Source organism: Cebus imitator, unplaced genomic scaffold (assembly GCF_001604975.1).
Source record: "Cebus imitator isolate Cc_AM_T3 unplaced genomic scaffold, Cebus_imitator-1.0 Scaffold473, whole genome shotgun sequence".
In the NCBI taxonomy this organism is placed as follows: Eukaryota; Metazoa; Chordata; class Mammalia; order Primates; family Cebidae; genus Cebus; species Cebus imitator.
Genome location: NW_016107788.1, coordinates 992,939 through 999,545, shown reverse-complemented (window position 1 = coordinate 999,545; position 6,607 = coordinate 992,939). Strand labels below are relative to the sequence as shown.

At 49.0% G+C, this 6,607-nt stretch overlaps 1 protein-coding gene across 1 annotated transcript in view; it reads left to right on the top strand.

The window, feature by feature from the left end:
- Window positions 1–621: 621 nt before the first annotated feature.
- Window positions 622–6,607, top strand: part of NR1H2 (nuclear receptor subfamily 1 group H member 2) — a 14,993-nt gene continuing 9,007 nt past the window's right edge. Inside the window, exon 1 of the mRNA XM_037732847.1 lies at window positions 622–954. The gene's annotated coding sequence lies outside the window, so the exon portion shown is untranslated. The remainder of the gene's footprint in view (window positions 955–6,607) is intronic.

Sequence of the window (6,607 nt, the reverse complement as noted above, 5' to 3'; positions counted from 1 at the left end):
AAAAAAAAAAAAAAAGGAAAGAAAAGGCTAGGTGAAGTGGGGGTGCGTTTGGGAGGCTGGGGGTGTCATCCTAGCCGTTTGGGAGGCTGAGACAGGAGGATCGCTTGAGCCTGGGAGTTGGAGACCAGTCTGGGCAACAAAGGGAGACACTCTCTGTACAAAAAAAATTTTTTTAATTGGGCGAAGTGGCACACTCCTGTAGCCCCAGCTACTCGGGAAGGTGAGGCAGGAGGATCACTTGAGCCCAGGAGGCTGAGGCTGCAGTGAGCCCGGAGCATGACACTCTGCCCTCCATCCGGGAGGACAGAGTGAGACACACTGTATCAGTAGAAATAAATACATACATAAGTAATGGTAAAGGCTCACTTTGTGCATTCCTTGCTCTGGGGGATTTTCCTGAAACAGCTGACTGTGTCTCTGATAACTCTTACCACCCCCCGCTTTGTTTTCTCAGTCAGAGCACTCGATTTAGGGCCCTTCAACTCGCCCCCTACTCTTTCCGGCCGCAGCACCTCATCCAACTCCACCCAAGCGCCCCCAGTTTTTGAGAGGCCGCGCCTGCAAATTCCCACTTGGCCACACGGTGGTGCTGTGGGCCTGTTTTTCCAGCCAAGATTCCCCAGCCGCCACCCCTATTTCTAGAGCTGGACTCCTGGAACACCAGGCTCTTTCCAGCTTCCCTGCTTCCGCCCTAGCGGTTCCCACCGCCTGGAATGCCGACTTGCTCGCTTTCTGCATCCTAGAGGAAAAGGAGCAGAACAGAGCTTCCTCCTTGACTCCCCTGCCCGGGCTTACTAGGAGATCGCCTGCTGAACATGGCCCTGCCAATGGGACCTGGATCTCCCCCATCTTATCTCTCAGGGGGTTGTGACCAGGTCGGCCTCCACCATCAGAGGAGCACCATCTCCAGAATCGCCCAACACAATCTTTCCTGAAGCCTCAGGATGTCATTAGGTAAAGCATTGCGAGATTTTTAAACCCGTCATTTTATTTACTAAAATAACCTGGTAAGAAAGGAATTATCGCCCACTTTACGGGGTTGAGGAGGTGCTGCGGTGTAGGTGGGGGTTAAGAGGAGGCAGCCCAGGTGCACTTGGAAGGCAACTGAACCTGGTTTTTGAAGCTCCAGACACGAAGTAATCTGCCCAGATGCCTTGCATTGTCTTTGCCAGGATTACTTTTGTTCCTGTTCCATTGGCGGGAATCTGTCACGTGGTTGCTCCTGGCTGCAAGGACGACTGGGAAATGTAGTCCTTTTGTGTGTCCAAGCGCAATGTCTTTGGGTGACTCAGCCACTGTGGGCCACATCTGACCCCACAGGGCCTCTAATTCGGACCCACGTTTCCTCCATGATCTTATGTTGCACCCTCCCGTGGTCTTGCATTAGTGTTGTTTTTTTTTTTAAGTGGAGTCTTGCTTTGCTGTCCAGGCTGGAGGGCAGTGGCAGTGATCTTAGCTCACTGCAACCTTGTCTTCCCAGGTTCAAGCAATTCTCCTGCCAATTTTTGTATTTTTAGTAGAGACGTGGTTTTGCCATGTTGGCCACGCTGGTCTTGAACTCTTAACCTCAGGTGATCTGCCCACCTTGGCCTCCCAAAGTGTTGAGATTACAAGCGTGAGCCACTGTGCCCAACCCTCACATTAATTTTAATGGGAAAAATTGCAATTACTTTTGGACAAATCTAATAGCAGTAGATGCTGTCATTTACCAGATTTCAGCCTAATATCCTTGGCATAAAATTACAAATATAGGCCAGGCACGGGGGCTCACGCCTGTAATCCCAGCCCTTTGGGAGACTGAAGCAGGCAGATCACTTGAAGTCAGGAGTTCAAGACCAGCCAGCCAACATGGCAAAAACCTATCTCTACTAAAAATACAAAAATTAGCCAGGCATGGTGGTGTGCACCCATAGTCCCAGTTGCTTGGGGTAGGGGTGGGGGGGCAGCGCTGAAGTGGGAGGATCTCTTGAGCCAGCAAGGCCAAGGCTTCAGTGAGCCAAGATTGCACCACTGCACTCTAGGCTGGGTGAGAAAGTGATACTCTGTCTCAAAAAAATAAAGGAAGGAAGGGAGGGAGGGAGGCAGAAAGGACTGGGCATGGTGGCTCACACCTATAGTCCCAGCACTTTGGGAGGCCGAGGCGGGCGGATCATGAGGTCAGGAGATCAAGACCAACCTGGCTAACATGGTGAAACCCCGTTTCTACTAAAAATACAAAAAATTAGCTGGGCATGGTAGTACATGCCTGTAGTCCCAGCTACTCGGGAGGCTAAGGCAGAGTTGCTTGAGCCTGGGAGGCAGAGGTTGCAGTGAGCCGAGAATGTGCCATTGCACTCCAGCCTGGGTGACAGAGCGAGACTTTGTGACAAAAAGAAAGAGAGAAAGAGAGGGAGAGGAAGAGAAGGAGGGAGGGAGGCAGGAAAGGGAAGGAAGGAAGGAGAGGAGAAGGAGGAGAAGAAAGAAAGATGGAAGAAAGGAAAGAAGGAAGGAGGGAAGGAAGGAGAGGAGACGAAAGAGAACGAAGAAAGAAAACGAAAAGGAGGAGGAGGAGAAATAGGGAAAAAAGACAGATAACAAATGTTGGTGTGGATGCGGAGAAACTGAAGCCCTGGTAGTGGGGATAATGCACGCAGTCTCGCAGTCTGGTAGTTATTAAAAAAAAAAATTTTTTTTGAGACAGAGTTTTGCTCTTGTTCCCTAGGCTGGAGTGTAATGGCTCAATCTCTGCTCACTGCAACCTCCGCCTCCCGGGTTCAATCCATTCTCCTGCCTCAGCCTCCTGAGTAGGCTGGGATTACAGGCACGCACCACCACACCTGGCTAATTTTGTATTTGTAGTAGAGATGGATTTTCTCCATGTTGGTCAGACTGGTCTTGAACTTCTGACCTCAGATGATCTGCCAGCATTGGCCTCCCAAAGTGCTGGGATTACAGGCATGAGCCACCACGCCCAGCTTCAAAATTTTTTATCTTTGTTTTTTTTCTGAGACAGAGTCTTTCTCTGTTGCCCAAGGTGGAGTGCAGTGGCATGATCTCCGCTCACTGCAACCTCCACCTCCTGGGTTCAAGTAATTCTCCTGCCTCAGCCTCCCATGTAGCTGGAACTACATCACACAACCATGCCTGGCTAATTTTTTTTGTATTTTTAATAGAGACGGGGTTTCACCACATTGGCCATACTGGTCTCGAACTCCTGACATCAGATGATCCACCCTTCTCAGCTTCCCAGTATGCTGGGATTACAGGTGTGAGCCCCTGTGCCCAGCCGACTCAAAAGGTTAAATACAGGCCGGGCATGTTGGCTCATGAATGGCATCCCAGCACGTTGGCAGGCTGAGGTGGGAGGATTGCCTGAGCCCGGGAGTTCCAGACCAGCCTGAGCAACACAGTCAGTCTCTGTCTCTACAAAAGAATTAGCCGGGCCTGCTAGTGCACACTGTAGACCCAGCTACTCCAGAGACTGAGGTGGGAGGATCGCTTGAGCCCAGGAGGTCGAGACTGCAGTGATCTGTGACCATGCCACCCCACTCCAGCCTGGGTGACAGAGTGAGACCTTGTCTCAAAACAAAACAAAACAAAACAAAAAGTTAAACACAGTTCTTGCATGACCCAGCATCCCCACTCCAAGCTCAAATGAGCACATGTGTCTACACAAAAACTTGTACATGAATGTTCATAGCAGCATTGCAGCCAAGAATAGAAATATCCCGCCTGTCCATTGACTGATGAATGGGTAAGTAAAAGGTGGTCTAGCAGCCTGGTGCGGTGGTTCACACCTGTAATCCCAGCACTTTGGGAGGCCTAGGTGGGTGGGTCACCTGAGGTCAGGAGATCAAAACCATCCTGGCTAACATGGTGAAACCCCGTCTCTACTGAAAATACAAAAAATTTGCTGGGCGTGGTGGCACACGCCTGTAATCCCAGCTACTTGGGAGGCTGAGGCAAAAGAATCGCTTGAACCCAGGAGGTGGAGGTTGCAGTGAGCTGAGATCATGCCACTGCACTCCAGCCTGGGCAACAGAGTCTTGCTTTGTCACCCAGGCTAGAGTGCAGTGGCTTTGTCACCATGGTGCCATCACGGTGCACTGCAATCTCAACCTCCCGGGCACAAGTGATCCTCCCATCTCAGCCTCCTGAATAGCTGGGACTATAGGCATGCAATACCATGCATGAATTAGTTTTTAATTTTTTGTAGAGATGGGGGTGGGGAGGGTCTCCCTATGTTGTCCAGACTGGTCTCAAACTCCTGGGCTTAAACAATCCTCCAGCGTTGGCCTCCCAAAGTGCTGGGATTACAGGCATGAGCTACCTCACTCAGCCAGATATAGATTAGTGGCTGCCTCAAGCTGAATAAAAAAGGGTGGGAGAATTGGGTATATCTGCTCATGGGAATGGGGTTTCTTTGTGGAGTGACAAAAATGTTCTAAAATTGGTTATGGTGGCAGTTGCCCAACCCTGCGAACATGCTAAAAACCATTAAATTGTACTTTAACATGGGGAATTCTATGGTAGGTGAACCAAATCTCAATAAAACTATCACCAAAAAAAATTAGAGAATATTACTTACAAATGAGAACCGTAGCCCACAACTATGTTCAGACAACAGAAGTGAAGTTTTGTGTTATGTATGCTTATTATGTATTGCTTCGTAGTATGTATGCTAATGTATGCCGGGCACTGCACTTCTGGAATCGTCATCCCCTTTGTAAGAAATAAGAACGAGGCCAGGTGCAGTGGTTCACACCTGTAATCCCTGAACTTTGGGAGGCCAAGGCAGGTGGATCACCTGAGGTCAGGAGATCAAACCAGCCAGGCCAACATTGTGAAACCCTGTCTCTACTAAAAATACAAAAATTAGCTGGGCCTGGTGGTGTGCACCTGTGATCCCAGCTACTCAGGAGGCTGAGGCAGGAGAATCACTTGAACCCAGGAGGCGGAGATTGCAGTGACCCAAGATTGTGCCATTGCACTCCAGCCTAGGTGACAAGGGCAAAACTCAAAAAGAAAAAAAAAAAAAAGATTTCTGTTCTGAAAAAAAGAAGAAAAAAAAGAAAGAACAATTTCTTCTATTTTACCAGTAGCTCAGCTGAGCCTGAGTGCAGTGTGACTTGCCCCGGAAGGGTTGTAACTCCTCTTCAGCCTATTTCAGGGCTCTTGCGCTTTTCTAAGAGTGGAAAGTTACAAACAGCTTTAACATCCACAAGAGGCAATATAGGCTGGATGCCGTGGCTCATGCCTGTAATTCCAGCCGTGTGGGAGGCCAAGGTGGGCAGGTGACTTGAGTCCATGAGCTCAAGAACAGCCTAGGCAACATGACAAAACCCCATCTCTACCAAAAATACAGAAACTTAGCTAGGTGTGGTGGCTCATGCCTGCAGTTCCAGATACTCTCAAGGTTGAGGTGGGAGGATCACCGGAGCCCTGGAGGTCAAGGCTGCAGTGAGCCAGGGTGGCACCACTGCACTCCAGCCTGGGCAACAGAGTGAGATCTTATCTCAGAAGAAAAAGGAGAGTATAAATATAGTTCCACCATATCCGGCCCCTCATTTGAAACCCACCCTGTTTATGCTTTTACCTCATTTAGTCATAAGAGCAGGGCAACAAGGTCAGCACTCTTGATACTGGTGGGCAAGGGGAAGTCCCGAAACGCTCGTGTGGGACTTCCAGTCACTGTCCAAGCTCTTGACACCATTTCGGGAAGGAACTCAAGGACAGATGGGGTGGGAACATACTGAAAGTACAAAGAGGTATTGCAAAGTGAAAAGTACACACTCAACAAAGTGGAGTGTGGGTGGACTCAAGAGAGTCCTTCCGTTTTCACGCCACTAAGGAAGAAAAAAAGAGTCTTGTGCAGGGGGATTGGGGCTGCTGCCTTTAATCAAGGAGTGGAATCTTTATTCTGGTTTCTTTAATCAAGGAGTGGAATCTTCATGAAGATTCCTACAAAAAAGGAGATTTTGTTTTTCTTTTTGAGACGGAGTTTTGCTCTTGTTACCCAGGCCGGAGTACATTGGCATGATCTCAGCTCACTGCAACCTCCGTGGCGCAGGTTCAAGTGATTCTCCTGCCTCTGCCTCCTGAGTAGCTGGGATTGCCCAAACTTGGGATTACAGACACTGGCCACCACACCTGGCTAATTTTTGTATGTTTAGTAGAGATGGGGTTTCACCCTGTTGGTCAGGCTGGTCTTGACTCCTGACCTCAGGTGATCCGCCCGTCTCAGCCTCCCAAAGTGCTGGAATTACAGGCCTGAGCCACCTCAGCTGGCCAATAAAGGAGATTTTTCAGAACTGTGGTGCCACCCAGTTTTACACCAAATATGGATGTTCCTGAATTGTCCTGGCGCTAGTGGGTATGTGTTAATGAAATGTAACGAGGTCCTGGGTGAGACCTATGTCAGATGTAGGGCCTCGTTGGCTCCATTGGGTCTTAGCCAGCTTGGTCCACACCTAGGGTTTTCCAGAGTCTTATCAGCCTCTACCTGCAGCAACTATTTCAACAATTTCCTTTTGCTATTCATGTGAAACTGCTGCCTGGAATTTTCTATTCTCTTGTGACCATGCTTTATTATTCCTGTTTCACTCTTTTTTTTTTTTTTTTTTTTTTT